Raw genomic sequence first — 15057 nt, 5'->3', positions numbered from 1 at the left:
CCTGAATTCACTAAAAAATTAGTCCACTCGATGCCCAGAAGATTAAAGGAAGTCCTTAAAAGAAAAGGACTGCCAACAAAATATTAGAAGTTTATTATGTAATTAGTTATAAGCGTAAATATTCTACTGTGCCAATAGTTTTGTCCACCCATAAAATGTTCAAAAAATATATTTTTGTTATTATTTTGCGTATTATTTTATTTATATTGTTGCTCTTGTTATGTAATAAACTAGAATAGATAATAAATAAATACGTCAAAAAGTTTTTTGTTTAAATCAATTTGTTTAGTAGTTATAAGCATTTCTATCATAACAATCATGCTGTGCCAATACTTTTGTCCAGCACTGTATATGACTTTATTATACGAGTATTTCACGCGATAAGCTTTACTGCGATTTCATTAACATTTGTGATTGAAAACCTATGAAATGAAAATAAATATTCGATTATTGTTTTTAATCCATAACTTTCTTATATTTAATTATTATGCGTTACTAAATTATGATTGCGTTTTTTTTATATTATAACTGAATTATGCTGCATATTATATACAATTATTATATGCAATTATGCTATATTTGAATCTTTTATATATTATCTTATTTCTTAATAAGATATTTTTTGAGAAATTATAATTGCATATTTTCTATTACTTACTATTGTATGATAAGCGATGTTATTATTACAAGTTTGTTTCATCTTTGTGTATCATTCGAGTTGACATAACTTTGAATAGAAATTGATTATTTAATAACTTCTTGTAAAAGTATTCAGTGTGCGTATATGACATGCGTTCACTTTTGTATAAGGTATAGATATATTTCTACGAGGACACACGACGATAAATATTTTCTACTTTTGTAGTATATCAACAGTTTCAATGTAACACTTAATTGAATGATAAACAAGAGTAAGTAGACAGATAAGTACACGAAAGTATCCGAACGCGTACATTTATAACCTTTATAACGAACGAAATATATAATGTAAAACTCGGATACTTAAAACAATTGGAATACGCCAGTGGAAGTAGAAAATATTTTAACGACATGTGTATACATATTGCATATGTACTTCTTAAGCATCGATATAAATTCCAATGCAGTCGAAAAGATATGAAAATACTGATAAATCACGAGATAACATTTAATTTCAGAGATTATATTTAACGCTCTGTGCTTATAATACGATTTTTTTTTATATGAGACGCGCACAATCGCAATGAATGAAACTTTTGACGATTTGTATGATAAATACTTACGCAACTATTTTACGATAAATGCAATGATAACTCGCAGTCAGTCTCAGATCTAATAGCAAACGTTCTTATTGTATCTAAAATACCTCGAATGTGTTTATAAAAGCTATCAAAATGAGATATTCTGTGATATGAATTATCCTATAACGAAAATCAAAATAGTTATTTTTCTTTTTTTACCGAAAGCTTGTAAAAATACTATCGATAGATGCGTAAAGTTTTCCGAATGAAAGTAAATCACAAAACGATTTCACTTGGACTACATACAGTTGCACATAAATTCGAGCGACTTTCAAATTTTTTACAGAAAACCTGCTTTCGTCTTCCTTTTTATACCTGTTACGATTCAAAATCATCCTCGTGTTAAGATATTTCTCTTCGACTGTAAGTAAAGGTAGTTCGAGCTTAATCGTATATAATTTTCATAGCTGTTAGGAGAATCTATAGGTAATAGTATTATGCAGATCTAATAAAAAATCAAATAATTTGAATTTCTATTGGTAGAAGTCCGTCACCGACTAACAAACTAGCCGTGCGAGACTAGAAAGCTGCTTGCCGCTCTTTCGTCTCGCTCGTTCTCGATGTAATATAATCGACCTCTACATCGCGCGAAATCTCATAAAAGTACAATACTGTATTCTGCTTATGTAATCACAGATTCATTCCACGATTGCTTATCTTTGAATTGCTATGAAGATAGCCTGAAAGATTTCCTTAAACACGTCACCAGCATTTTCTATAACTAAAAATAATTCGAAAATATCATGTAAGGCACACGAATCTTACAAGAAGCATATAAATGTGGAGGCAACGATAGCGATTACTTTAATGTACTGCGAGCCAAAAGTGGATGAGTGAGAGGCAGAGCGAGTCACTTAATAGCTTCAGCTGAAATATCTTCGATGCTATTAACTATATCGACAAATGTTTCGGATGAAAACTGAATGGCTTTGAGGGGGGCGGAGCATATTCTAAATAATAATTCTGTTATTAGCTATTCTGTAGGTGGGTGCATAAATGTCATGAAGAGATAAATTTTGCTCTTTTAGACGGAATCGTATATTTTTTAATATATTAGACGCATAATACAAAGCAGCTCGAGAGACCAACGATACCAGACTAGTTCCCAAGTAAAGGTTGGAATAGGTTTTACGGTTTGGGAGCAATAAAGGGAAGACTAATATTCGACCTAGAAACAGAAAAGCTATGGGTTAAATCATAAACGAGGAAATAACGCAAGACATATAAAGGGATGAAGATTAGTATTTCAGCAGGATAATGCGGTTGTGCGTTAAAAACGTGAAAAGTTATTCTAACGGTGTATTTGATGACGCGTGTATGTTGCGATGAGAAACAATTTACCTTCTTGAAAGAATTAAAGATTTATTTGGGAAGGCTGAAATTCCAATCTTAGAAAATTTGTATAAAGATATAAGAGTCTATCCAAAAGGCTATTGGAAGTCTTCCTATGGGAAGAGCGTGGAAACGTACAACACTATTAAAATTCGATTAAGATATTTGTTTTCGAATTAAATTGCCGTTTTTCTTCAACATATCCTATCATTCTGAAGCACCTGTTTTTCAGGTAAATGGTTACATATGATTTCTGAGAAGTAGCTTAAAGAATTGCCGTTTTCCGTTAACGAGGACGCTCTTCATAGAGCTGTACACAAAATTTTTGTACGCGTTACTTTCGTCGAGAAAAATTCTGGAGTCGTGTTCTTGGAAATGCGAAAATATTGTTTCTGCACAGATACAACGTAACACGGACGGATTATAGAATTTATTCTTGTACAAAATATAATATCGCGTATTTAGACTTTCGTTTGGAATATTGTTTCAATAATACTAATTACCTAAGATATTTTTGATATTTTGGAGACATGTGAAAACTGTAGTTGGGAAAATTATGTTGTATGAAAGGGACAATGACTTGCTACGTCCCCCACATAATTCTTTGGTAGAATGAAGAATTGCAAAAATGTCAAAGTCACTGTTATCTTCTTTAAATGGCACGTAATACTCTGCTATTTCTATACAAGGACAATCGATGATAAATAAAGGAGTGAAGCAACGAGTTTCACGAGGCAAACTCGACTTGGTGTACGTTTGCATCGACGCAATATCGAAGTGCCTGCATTGTAACGAGTCTTTACTTCATACTTATGTTGTCGCTTCATATCATGATAGATAGTAAGAAACTTCGTTTCGTTTTAATATCAACAGATCTTTCAGACGGTGAACAATTCATTGAATTAGATCTTCGAGGAACGGTAGATGTCGAAAAAGAGCCAACAACGTTACGAGATATGGAATAAAGAATCGTCGCGGAATGTGAAATAAGGAATAACAAGTTCACCGATTCCAATGTTGCACTGATAAAAACGAACACCACTACAAACTACAAAGATCTGTTGTGACGTGGGACTCGTTTTACTGCTTCATTTATTGTCGAATAACCTTGTGTTGTAGGTGGTTTAAATCGTCATAAACATCCACGATTATACCAGCAAGAAAAAAGCTATCCTATACCGTTTAACGGCATAATGACGGCCTTGAAATTTCCGAAAATTTGTCAGAGAAGACATATTACTGGCAAATGTTTAGCTTCCTCTGTATCATATAACTCTTCTAAATAAAGCTTTCTTGCGCCTCCAAAAATAACGGTGATATTCAACGGTGATCTAAATTATTGGATTATATTTAAGCATCATAATATATGTATTGTACATGTATATAAAAGTACTGGCGTAGTTAAGTGAAAATAGTTATATAATATTGCTAGTTATTGGTATCAATTAGTTGTTATTTAGAGTAATAGCAGATCGAACAAATGCGTATGATACGTACGTTGATCGATATAGTTTGTAAAATACCGTTTAATAATTTTTGTATGTACAAATACAATGTACGTACAAACGACGAAAATACTAAAAAGCTCTTGTGAACTCTAATTATTGTAGATATTTTCTTTGCAAAGTGTATATGAGAAAATATCTGTGTTATACGTCTATTTCGTGTACCTTTTAAAGAATATTTGTACAGTAAAATCAAACAATCAGACTACTCGCGACTAACGATGATATTGGTTAACGATGTATTGGAATGACTTCGGCGAAGAACGATTTAGATGAACCAGAGAGATCGATATCGTACAATGACTCAATTACAGGTGTTCAATTTGTATTTTCTCACACGCGAAAAATAATGTGTTGCATCTATCTTTATCGTCGTGAAATCAGAGATTAGTAACGTTCCATGTTGATAAATTACATGTTCTTATTTTATTCAGAAAGAATATATGTAACCTGTTTATAATATTTATCTATCAAAAAATTAATTATACAGGATGAACAGTATGATAATGTGATCACCTTAGATTATATAAGTATATGTTTTATATGTTCTATTCAGCCTCACAACCAAGGATTAGGCTTGATTTACATATACCTATACTAGATGAGAATCATTGACTTTATCAAAAAATGTTCAAGGTGAAATCTGTTGTATTAAGAAGCTTGGTCAGTGAATATTCATATTCCACATATTAGTTCAACAAATATTGTAAAACGTATTCTGAAGAAAGAATCGTATGTTTATTTATAAAACGAACTGAAGGTCATTTTGAAGAAAAAAAAAACGGAGTTAATGAAAGGTTTGCTAGAATCGTGAATCTTTAAGTTAATTTATGTGTTATGGGATACAGACGTTAGGATCGGTTCACTAATGGCATAATAGGCTAAAATAGTCTACGTTTTGCGATTAATTCTTTATAAAAATTAGTATAAATACCATGATTTTATATTATATATTACATATATATTTTCCTATATTATATTATATTATATTATATATATACCGGTGTATTTTATCAAATATGCGAATAAATTTTAGAAAAATGTAGACGCTTCTCAAAAAATACGTGAACCGTTATTCAAGATAAAGCTGAATTTCTTTTTAAAAATATTCCACACAATGCGAAGAAGGGTAACGATTACTTTTATATTCATATACTTAATTCATAACTTAGTAAAACGTCACTTGGTACTAAATTTGGCACGCAAGTTAGTTGCCGATGATAGAATTTAAAATAATCGATTGTAATAAGCGATAAGTGATGTGACTTCTCGATTTACACGCCCGTTAAATCGACTGCGAAATGAAGCGGAAAGCTGCTAACTAAGCTAGTACTTTAATTGATTAAATTTCCAGAAGCATTTACGCATATTGGAAAGTATGATGAAATAAAATATCTTTTCCACAAAAACTAAATCTACACGAGGATATAGGAAAAACATTTTTAACAATGTTCATAATATGACGAAAGTTTAAACACGTGTTAAACTCTGTCATGTCACTTGAAAACCTAGTTACATAGATATTTTTAAAATTTTTAATCTATATTTATATAGATAATTACCAAGGCTTATTTTATGCATAATATAAAAATTGGTATTTTCTAGTTAGGTTATTTTCATACGAGAACATTGTATAAAGTTGTATGAAGTTTGAAAATATTTTCATAATACAAGGTCCGAGCAAATAGGATAACATTTCGTTCATCTGTGACTTAGTTTCCGAGAAAATCGAATTAGAACGTGTTTCGTTAAGAATCCGATCTATGATGAATTTTCAAATTCATTTTTCTCCGAAATAAAGCGTTTCGCGAACGAATTTTATTCTACATTTTTGACCTATTTTCGCATGTAAAATAACCTTCTGCAGATTATTTATTCCTGTCCAATCTCCAATTAACCATGTTTAACTATACTTGATAAATTTGCAAACTCGATTTTTTCGAAAACAAAGGGTCGTATGAAAAAATTGTATTGCTCGTAAGAAATCGCCTTGTGTCTGCTATATTTATATGTTATTCGATCGGATCCTATGTACGTCATCAGCATTGTGACAAACACAAAAAACTAGCAACAGATGTCTTTCGCAACTGGACTAAATTATGCAGCATAAGTTGAAAACAAGTCTCGTATAAATTTTATGCATCATAAGTTGAAGTCAATAAAAGGCAGATAAGAATCTCGCAGGTAGATAAAAATTTCATTACATATAATTAGATAATTTTGAGTGGCGCGTTATGTGTAGCGATGGGTTCAAGTACGTGGCAAGTAGGTTCGATGATTGGTCGACTAGTTTCGAACTTTTCAGCCTTGTAGAAATATCTCGAAAGAAAGGAGCAATACTTTAAAGAAAGCTAGAACGTAAACGCGATATAAATTTTCCGTTCGGTTATCAGAAATTTTCCATTCACTTAAAATTATCTTTCATGACTATCATTTTTAAAGTACTATAACTTATAAGTCGTCGTATAATTAAATAAAATTTATGGGATCTCTATCTGTCGACGATAATTCTGTATAATTTTTCTAAGTTTGATATAAGAATTCATGGAAACGATTAATACCTTTTTGATCCTAACGATTTAATTATTATTTTTAACTTACAAGGCATCCGAAACTTTCGAGACAGGAATTTCCATACTTTTAAAAGCTCTCTATGTTTTTTTTCGATCATGTTCGAAGCGACTCGAATTTTTCATTACGAATACAGACTCGAAACTGTTTGAAGAGTTCAGACTTCATTAGCGCATGCAGGAACTCTGTTCATTCAAATATCTAATAATAAATATCTATATCAGATATCTATATCGAGTAACTGTAAGTAAATTTTTGAAACTGATAGCTTGTGAAGAGTGAGTACTTGGCAAATATAATCAACGAATCATTATATCGTACGAGCAGTATTCAAATCTCATGAAGTAAACCTTGGACATTGAATTTGATTCGAATTCACGAGTGCACATGGAACCTGATTCCACAGCTGGTCCGGTGGTGCGGAAATGTATTCACTGTCGTTATCATATTTTTAAATCGACTTATAGATTTTTTTACGCAATAATTAACTCGTTTTTGTATTCTTCTTTTTATTTCCCTAAAAAGTATCTAGCTGTTTGTACCTGAACACGATTAATTTGAGAAATATTTAATTTTACAAAAATAGCAGCGTATGAAAATCGATAGAGACTTGTAAACCAACATTTTCCCGTTTATGTTATTCTCGTGAAATTCTTTTTCACGTGAAAAATTAAAAAGAAAAAAGTCGTTGGAGTGTCTCTTAAATTGTTCGATTTCAAACACAAATATTTTATATACTAAATACTAAAATTAGATAATTTTAACTTTTTAATAGGCCTAACATTTTTACGTAAAACAGAAGAACGCACCGATTGCGTGCAATGTGTAAAAATATGTATATGTCAATTTAAAAAACTGTCCACGAACCTGAACTGTTTCTACTATTTAAGCAGGTATATCACTACGTGATGTGTGATACTTTTCGGAGCCAGCGTATGTGCAAATGCATAATATTTAGTCTGTAGACGAAATAAAATAAAAATTTCTCTTTTAATTTCCCAAAATTGTAGACGTCGAGATATTTTTCGCATTGCTACAGTTACAAATAATTTCCTTAACTTTGCACGAAATAGCGCAACTATTCTATGTCGAAGGAGGAAGTAAATCGGTGATAGACGCGTAGAAAGCAATTTGTTAAACGCTGGTGTCCTTTTTAGAGAAAAGTTTCAGTTGTGGAGGAAAGCTCTCTAGAGGAACGGGACGAAAATTCAGAGAAAGGCAGTCGCAGAGAAGAAAGTCAAAGGTAAATGAAACCGAAACGAGAGAGGTCAATCTCCTTTCGCGATGAAAACGCGGATATATGTCTCGGCCTGTACATTGTTGCACATTTGAGGCAACGTTTAATCGCGAACTACATCTTCCATTCTATTTCTTTCGTGTCGAGAATAGTAGATTGTTAGGTTGTATTTAACATGTCCAATGTCGCAATTTACAATCTTGAAGATCACGTAGAAATTAGTATAAAACACGGAATTTTCAACTTCAGCGTCAACTAAGAATCTTATCACGCTGCATGTAAAAGTAACGAAATATTTCAGGAATTAACTGCATGTTTTCAAACCAATATTTCCTATTAGGTAAATTGTTTGTGGAACAAATTTGTGAACCAAACTATTTATGTAGATACACATCATTATATGTTACATGATACGTCAATATATTCCGGAAATAGCTAGGCAGCATAAATGTTGTTTAACCTTTTTTGTAATTAAAGTATCCGCATTAGCAACTTTTCCTCGTATTTCTATTAACGAATTTTCCTCATATACATTGTAACGCTTGAGTACAGGAAGAAATAGAATATAACGTACGTTCTACAAGACGTATGCTTGTAATTTAAGATGGTTGAAATCGTGAACGAAATACAGATCGCAAGGGAGAAACGACGAGGCACATAAATATACATTATTTTGCAGGAAGGTAGACGCATTTGCTTACACCTTGGACCGAATAAAACGATGAGTAGAACCTAAGGAATGACCGTTATCTTTGAACGACGACAGTTAGTCGCATTACCAATTACTTTTATCTGTCAATAAGCAAACGGCCTTAACGATTACCTATATGTCACGTGTATATTGCGCACCGGCTGTGACTATTCCTGTGATATATTCGCGTGCTTCAGTTACGTGTTATTTGCGAAACGAGAGCATTATTTGTCAGAGAGGAGATCGATACGGTAGTGTCAATAAGGAACTATGATAGCCTACCTTGTTCTGGTTTTTCCATTACCTTTGTACCTCCTTTTCGGGCCTCTTCCCTTCTTACTTTTCTCCATTTCCCTTTTGTTCTCTTTTTAGCTTTTATTTTAGACAAACAAAAAACAAAGTTGTTAATATCAGGACGCAAATTTACTTATAATTAGTAGTTGTATTTAATTTATTTGTTGGTTACAACTGTGTTTATGTAGACAATTGAAAAAAATATAAAACAGAATACACTTTCGAATGTCACAAAGTCTTTCTTTCCGTAGTTACGTTGCTAGTGTAATTGTTGAAGAAATTGAACTTTTTAGTTGTAGTTTATGCGTGATTTCAGGTGATGTTAAAGATGATTATTTATAGCTAATTGTCAATAATTCGGATTATCTTTGATAAAGTAAATATGCTTCAATTAGGTAATATAATCTTTTTGAAATAAAGCAAATTATCATTTTTTGATAAATGTTCGGTTAAGATCACACAATAGTTATGAAGTACTCCGGTTGAGAGCGTTGCATGCGAGTATCAGAGATTTTGTACGTCAGTGTTGATAAAGCAGATCTCTTCCATCCAACTTTCAATGTACGAAAAATCTCACACTTTCTTCTTAAACGTATTAATCAAGAAAGATGAATTAATCTGCTGTTCGAATTACCATTATTTAGTATATAATAATTTACTTTTTAACACTTCCTATTTTTAAATTCCGCACTGGACTTTTTTTAAAATGAATTATTCATAAATACATACTAAACGTGAAATATATGAAGACTTCTTTTTCTTAGTTTTCTTTAATTACGTAATTATTATATACATAGAAGAAATTTCGGTCAAGGTATGTACCTATTAGTAATGATGTGTATATGCATGTGTATACAACAATATATACGTAACATATCGTATACATATATTCTGCTATATTTTGTATAAGAAAAATATGAATCATAAAGAAGCGTCGAAGAATGAAGGAAATGAAACATAATATTTCGAACATGTACATTAGTTTCCTTATTTTATTCCTTTAGTACCGTTTAAATCGCTTAATGCTGCTTCCATTTTTTAATGTTTACCGTCTGTCACGTATTTATTTAATTTCTGTACCTGATTAATTACGTTCGTTTCTTTTATATTTTAATACGTAAGATATCTACATACGCCTATCACAAAACTGCCAGGTTAACGTCGATTTTTTGAAAAGCACATTTCCAAAAAAATGCTGCGCTTCATGCTTTATCAGTCTTCCAGAATCGTAGCTTGCAATACATAGTGGAGGGGGAACAAACCGTACTCTTTCTTTATAAGCGTTTTATACAGCTGTATGAACTACATATGTATATAGACACTAGATGCGTATATATGCGGCACTATACATATGATTGTGCGACAGAGAGTAGCGTGGCGTGTACTGGCGTATAGTCTAGAGTCTAGACTCTAGACTGTTGCGCTATAGTCAGGGGCGAATCAAGAATGGATGCCAACACCCTGCATAATAATGCAGCGAGATATAATTAACCTTACACTGTACTTCTATAATTAGCTACCTTCCTGTCTTTGAATTCTACCTTTCTATTCAATATTAATATAAGATCTATATAATATGTAATATAATTTGCGTGCCTATTGACGTATGCGGGTTTCAGAAGCAAAACGACTACTTTTTCTTTCGGCAAGTGAAGAACACACGCTAAATTACAGCTTATAACTACTTCAGTTTAAATATATCACTCGCTGTACGTATATTTTCCTTCCGATTTTATCTTCCTTCTTCGACAAATGGTCAATGTGAATGAAACTTGCAAATAATTTCTCTTTTCTCTGATTATTTTAGATACGTATTGGATTCTGCTACGATTACGATTTCGTTTCTAAATTTCTAAATTATATGTACGCGATAAATATCACTAGCGATATTCGACATTTGTAAAAAATTCGGTATTTTCAAGGTATATAAGAACAACGTCTGAATTAATAATAATGTCGTATCAGTTAGCTTTAATTCTTTTTATATTGGTATATTCGAAGCGCCGTATATATTTAAACAATTATATGGTAGCTTTCGATATATTCAAATAAACGCTTCACTTACGTAATGCTCGCCATGATCAATTTCTGTAAATGAATAACTCCTACAGTGACCCTATGCTAAGTATTCCAAGAAGCAATAAGCCTAGGTAGATAGCTTGACTAAAGTAATTGATTGCCGGCTATATCTACAAGCTTGGCTGTATTTTGTGTTACGTAATTCCTGAAATGACCTCTTCAGTTTTATTAAAGCACGGTTCAAATAAGATAATCGTGTTGATTAATCGTGGTCATAAGAAATGTCAGAATTTCTAAAATATCGCCAATCTCCGTGAATGATCGTAAATCGCGAACCTAATACAAATTTCGTCCGTTAGGCAATATTTTGGTCAATCGATCAATATTCGCACAACGTGTGCAGAACTTCTTTACGAGAAGATAACGTCGTTATTTCGTCCGAACGAATCAATTTTTTCCAGGATCATTGTTGTATTTACCATTTTAATAGGAAAACGAATCGTATGTAACGATGATCGGAAAGATACGGCCCTGGGTGCAACGCGTATAGCACGCGGTCGTATAGTGAGAGTTCAGGTTCTGTCGTTGAAGCAGACGAGAGTCAGTGCAGGTCGTGCGGCAGGTTCGTCTGCTTCGCCTGTTTCGTCTCTGTATAAGCTTTTCGCTTTGTACGAAAATCGTCGAAATTAGTCACGCTTTGAGAAGCAGCTTTTTGCCAAACCCCCGGATAACAGGCGGTAACGTAACCATACGCGTCGATCTTACCGCGTTGTTGATGATGCGGTCGACGAACTAAGATTGTCCACAATGAAGGTAAATAGTGATGTGCGTCGTTCGACTAGACGATCGAAACGGCGAATACAATTAGAATCATGAGGCTTGCCATTCGGCAGAAAAACCAATCACACGATGGCTTCGTGTCATATTTTGTTGACGATATTACAAAACAGTGGTCGATGATGATTGGTATAAAAGATAGGTTAGTGCGCACGATAAAACATTGCGTAGTAGTGTTATAGCTAAGTAACGGTATTAGATGGTTGTATAATGCAGAACTTGTTATCTATATATCATAACATCAGTTTTCTAATTCGAATTCAAATTTTACAAACATCTTAACTTATAATCATTAAAATATTCTTTTAAATCCAAATACGAAATTAATAAAACTGATAGGAAGCGGGAGAATAAGTGATAAATACTGTCGTTACAGAAATTGTGTAATTGATTGAAACATATTTATCTATGAATCACAATTGCCCATATTTCTTGAGTAAGAGATTAGAAAGTAATATTGCAGAATAAATGTGATAATTCACATATATTAACTATCAGTTTATTAATATATTAAAACGATATTGTTCAATAATAATGGGAGTCAAATTAGCTTATACATACTTGATGCTCAATTCATATATACATATACATACATACATACATACATTTTTTCCGTGTATTTCAGAATAACGTAAACATCTAACGTCACAGTAACGAATGCACGAGTTTGCAACGTGTAATTTAGCATTTCATGTCGTCTGATACGGATTGTAACATTTTAAATTTGACACGTTTAAAAAATAGACTACAATATGATGATAGAGAATGTTGTTATGATTAAATTAACAAGCTGAAATTGATTTGTTATCAGTTACCGCAGGTATCGTGGAAGAATTTCAATAAAAATTGAACGCAATTTCTGAGACACACGAAGCACGAACAATATGTCAGATATCGCTAATACGCATCGCCTGACTTGGATAGATTTATCAAAGATTTACTTTATTTATCGTTCATTATTGCTTGATCGTTGGAACGATAATATGTATGTATTAGGAAATGGTATTGAGAGCTGCGAAGCAAAATTCAAAGAAGGCCATTGTAAACTGTGATATAATCCTACCTACGTTGAACGCTAAAAACTATGCTTACCGACTTACGAAAATCCCCTTTTTTTCAGCTGAGGGATTCGTGAATGAAAAATAAGGGTCTCTGCCGTACCATTTCTCCTATAGAATGAATAATAAGGAAATTTCTTATATCTGGCTAAACCTTGGTTGGTATGCATAACTACTTCCTTGTCATTTATTCCAACAAAGCAACTTACTGTTATTTCTCCGTATCTACGATAGATTTCCGGCCGCGGTATCAAATATCATATGTGAAGCTATTTTCTCTAATAGAATCGTCAAACGTTATTTTGTATTCCCAAAAATTAATAATTAAATTAATAATATTCCATGTAACGTTCAAGAAATAGAAAACTATATAAATCGTGAGAGAATCGTTCAAAGTCGCATCTCGGAAAGCATAAAATCAGTTCGTCAAATGTCTCGAGATGTTTTTTAGCCGCAATCATTCAGCAGCACGCGGTTTACGTCGTACGTTGTAGCGGTGTACGTTTTACGTAGCAGGCCACGTTACGTCAGCGACGCCATTCGGTTGTGGCGTTACAGCTAATAAAATATATTTTTCTGGTCGGCGAAGACTGCGCAGCACCAAAAATGGTAATTATGGAAACTCTAAGGGCGCGTGATTAACTTTCTCGTTCGGAATATTAAAATGTTGTTTACCTACATTCGCGAGATAAGAAGATCCATTGAAAAGGTTACTTGGACTATTTTCGTTTTGATAAATGGCAATTTCACGCGTGGCAGCAGCGAACAACTTATGCGATTTCCTTATCTCGATTTACGTTAAGAAAGATCAGTCGTATGTTTCGGCAATAAAAGATGTTCTAGAAGGATATTCGTGTTTATCGGTTTATACATGGATTGCGATACCGTGTTATACGATCCGTAGTTTCATTGCCGTTCATAACTTTCCAATCTTCGTCTCATTATGCAAGACATAACAATGTAACTGCCAACGATGAGATAGCAAGATATTTCTCTACCAAGCTGCATAAATGTCATAGCGTATCTTTATTATTGCCATTCAAAATATTCGATATATTTCTAATATTCGCGATTTTAGGAAAGAAAACGAGGTAAAGATAACGTGGCTCGTTATTTCTTTCGTTTTAGCGAGATTCTCTGTTTTCCAGTGTTACGTTCGTGTCTTTTAATTTGATTGTTTTTTGATGTTTCGTTCCTTCTTACTTCGTATACTTCTAATAGCTTCATGGATTATATAATATTCAAATACAAAATTATTCTGTTACACTGTATGATTCTCATAACACCGCGTTCTCTTATTGTTTGACTTCCATGCTATTCATTGTTTTTATCTGTGTGAATGTAAATTAATAGTTGTAATTCAATTTCTTTGATATTAATTTAAAATACGGTGCGTGTGTATGTGTAAAAGCTCGAATCCCCATTCGTACTTGTTTCATTAAGAAGTCTCCCTTTCATCGAATAAATAATCCAAAATTTCTGAATGATAGATTTAAATGCAAAGTTTCCGAAACGGGGAGAATTATCGCTTTTTCCGAAGTATACAAACATTTACATCTAATTAATTATTGTTACAACGTGGACACCTATTGCAAAACAAATAGCAGTTTACTTCGGTCAATGCATTTGAAGATAAGACGAATTTTAACTTGAAATTACAACTTTACGTTCGTGCGAGGTACCATTTGATGTTTCGGCGTAATCCTAGTATAAATATTCACTATTATACAATGATATTTTCAAGATATTTTCAATTTATATATTTATAGAATATTTTTATACAATACAATGATTTACCGAATGCAAATATTTCGATTTTATGAATGTACATATTTAAAGAAATGTATATAAAAAAAAAAAACTATAGGAAATATGTGTTAAATTGAAAACATTCACGCTCATGTTATTACGGTAAAAATGTGATAAATTTTACATTCATTGGGGCCATCGTATTATCCTACAGAAAATAGTTAAACTTTTTCGCCTTACATTTTGCCTTACGAGAAGCAACTGTAATAAAAGAATCATAATATGGTCTTAAAACGTTCGAAATGTTACAAATTAATAGAATGCACTTGATAGACACATACGTGTCATACTATCCACCGGTTTACTCAAGATTTTTATTTCTCTTACATGTCATATGCGGTTGTAAAACATACTACGATAAAATCGATTACAATGAGAGTTTACGTCAATCTCTACTTTGCTTATCTCCTTATCTTTCTTCCCC

General features: G+C 32.5%; 1 protein-coding gene across 9 annotated transcripts in view; it reads left to right on the top strand.

The window, feature by feature from the left end:
- LOC132908868 (dual 3',5'-cyclic-AMP and -GMP phosphodiesterase 11-like) overlaps nt 1-15057 on the top strand; it is a 149182-nt gene that overhangs the window by 11054 nt on the left and 123071 nt on the right. For 3 of the 9 annotated variants that reach the window (XM_060963259.1, XM_060963258.1, XM_060963260.1), the window contains exon 1: nt 11516-11742. The exons of 4 other annotated variants lie outside the window; for them this stretch is intronic. The gene's annotated coding sequence lies outside the window, so the exon portion shown is untranslated. Of the gene's footprint in view, nt 1-11514; nt 11743-15057 lie in introns of those variants that run through there. 2 more of the 9 variants (XM_060963253.1, XM_060963254.1) reach the window with 1 other exon arrangement.

The sequence above is a fragment of the Bombus pascuorum genome, chromosome 7 (assembly GCF_905332965.1).
Source record: "Bombus pascuorum chromosome 7, iyBomPasc1.1, whole genome shotgun sequence".
Lineage (NCBI taxonomy): Eukaryota > Metazoa > Arthropoda > Insecta > Hymenoptera > Apidae > Bombus > Bombus pascuorum.
This window is presented reverse-complemented; position numbering and strand designations above follow the sequence as displayed.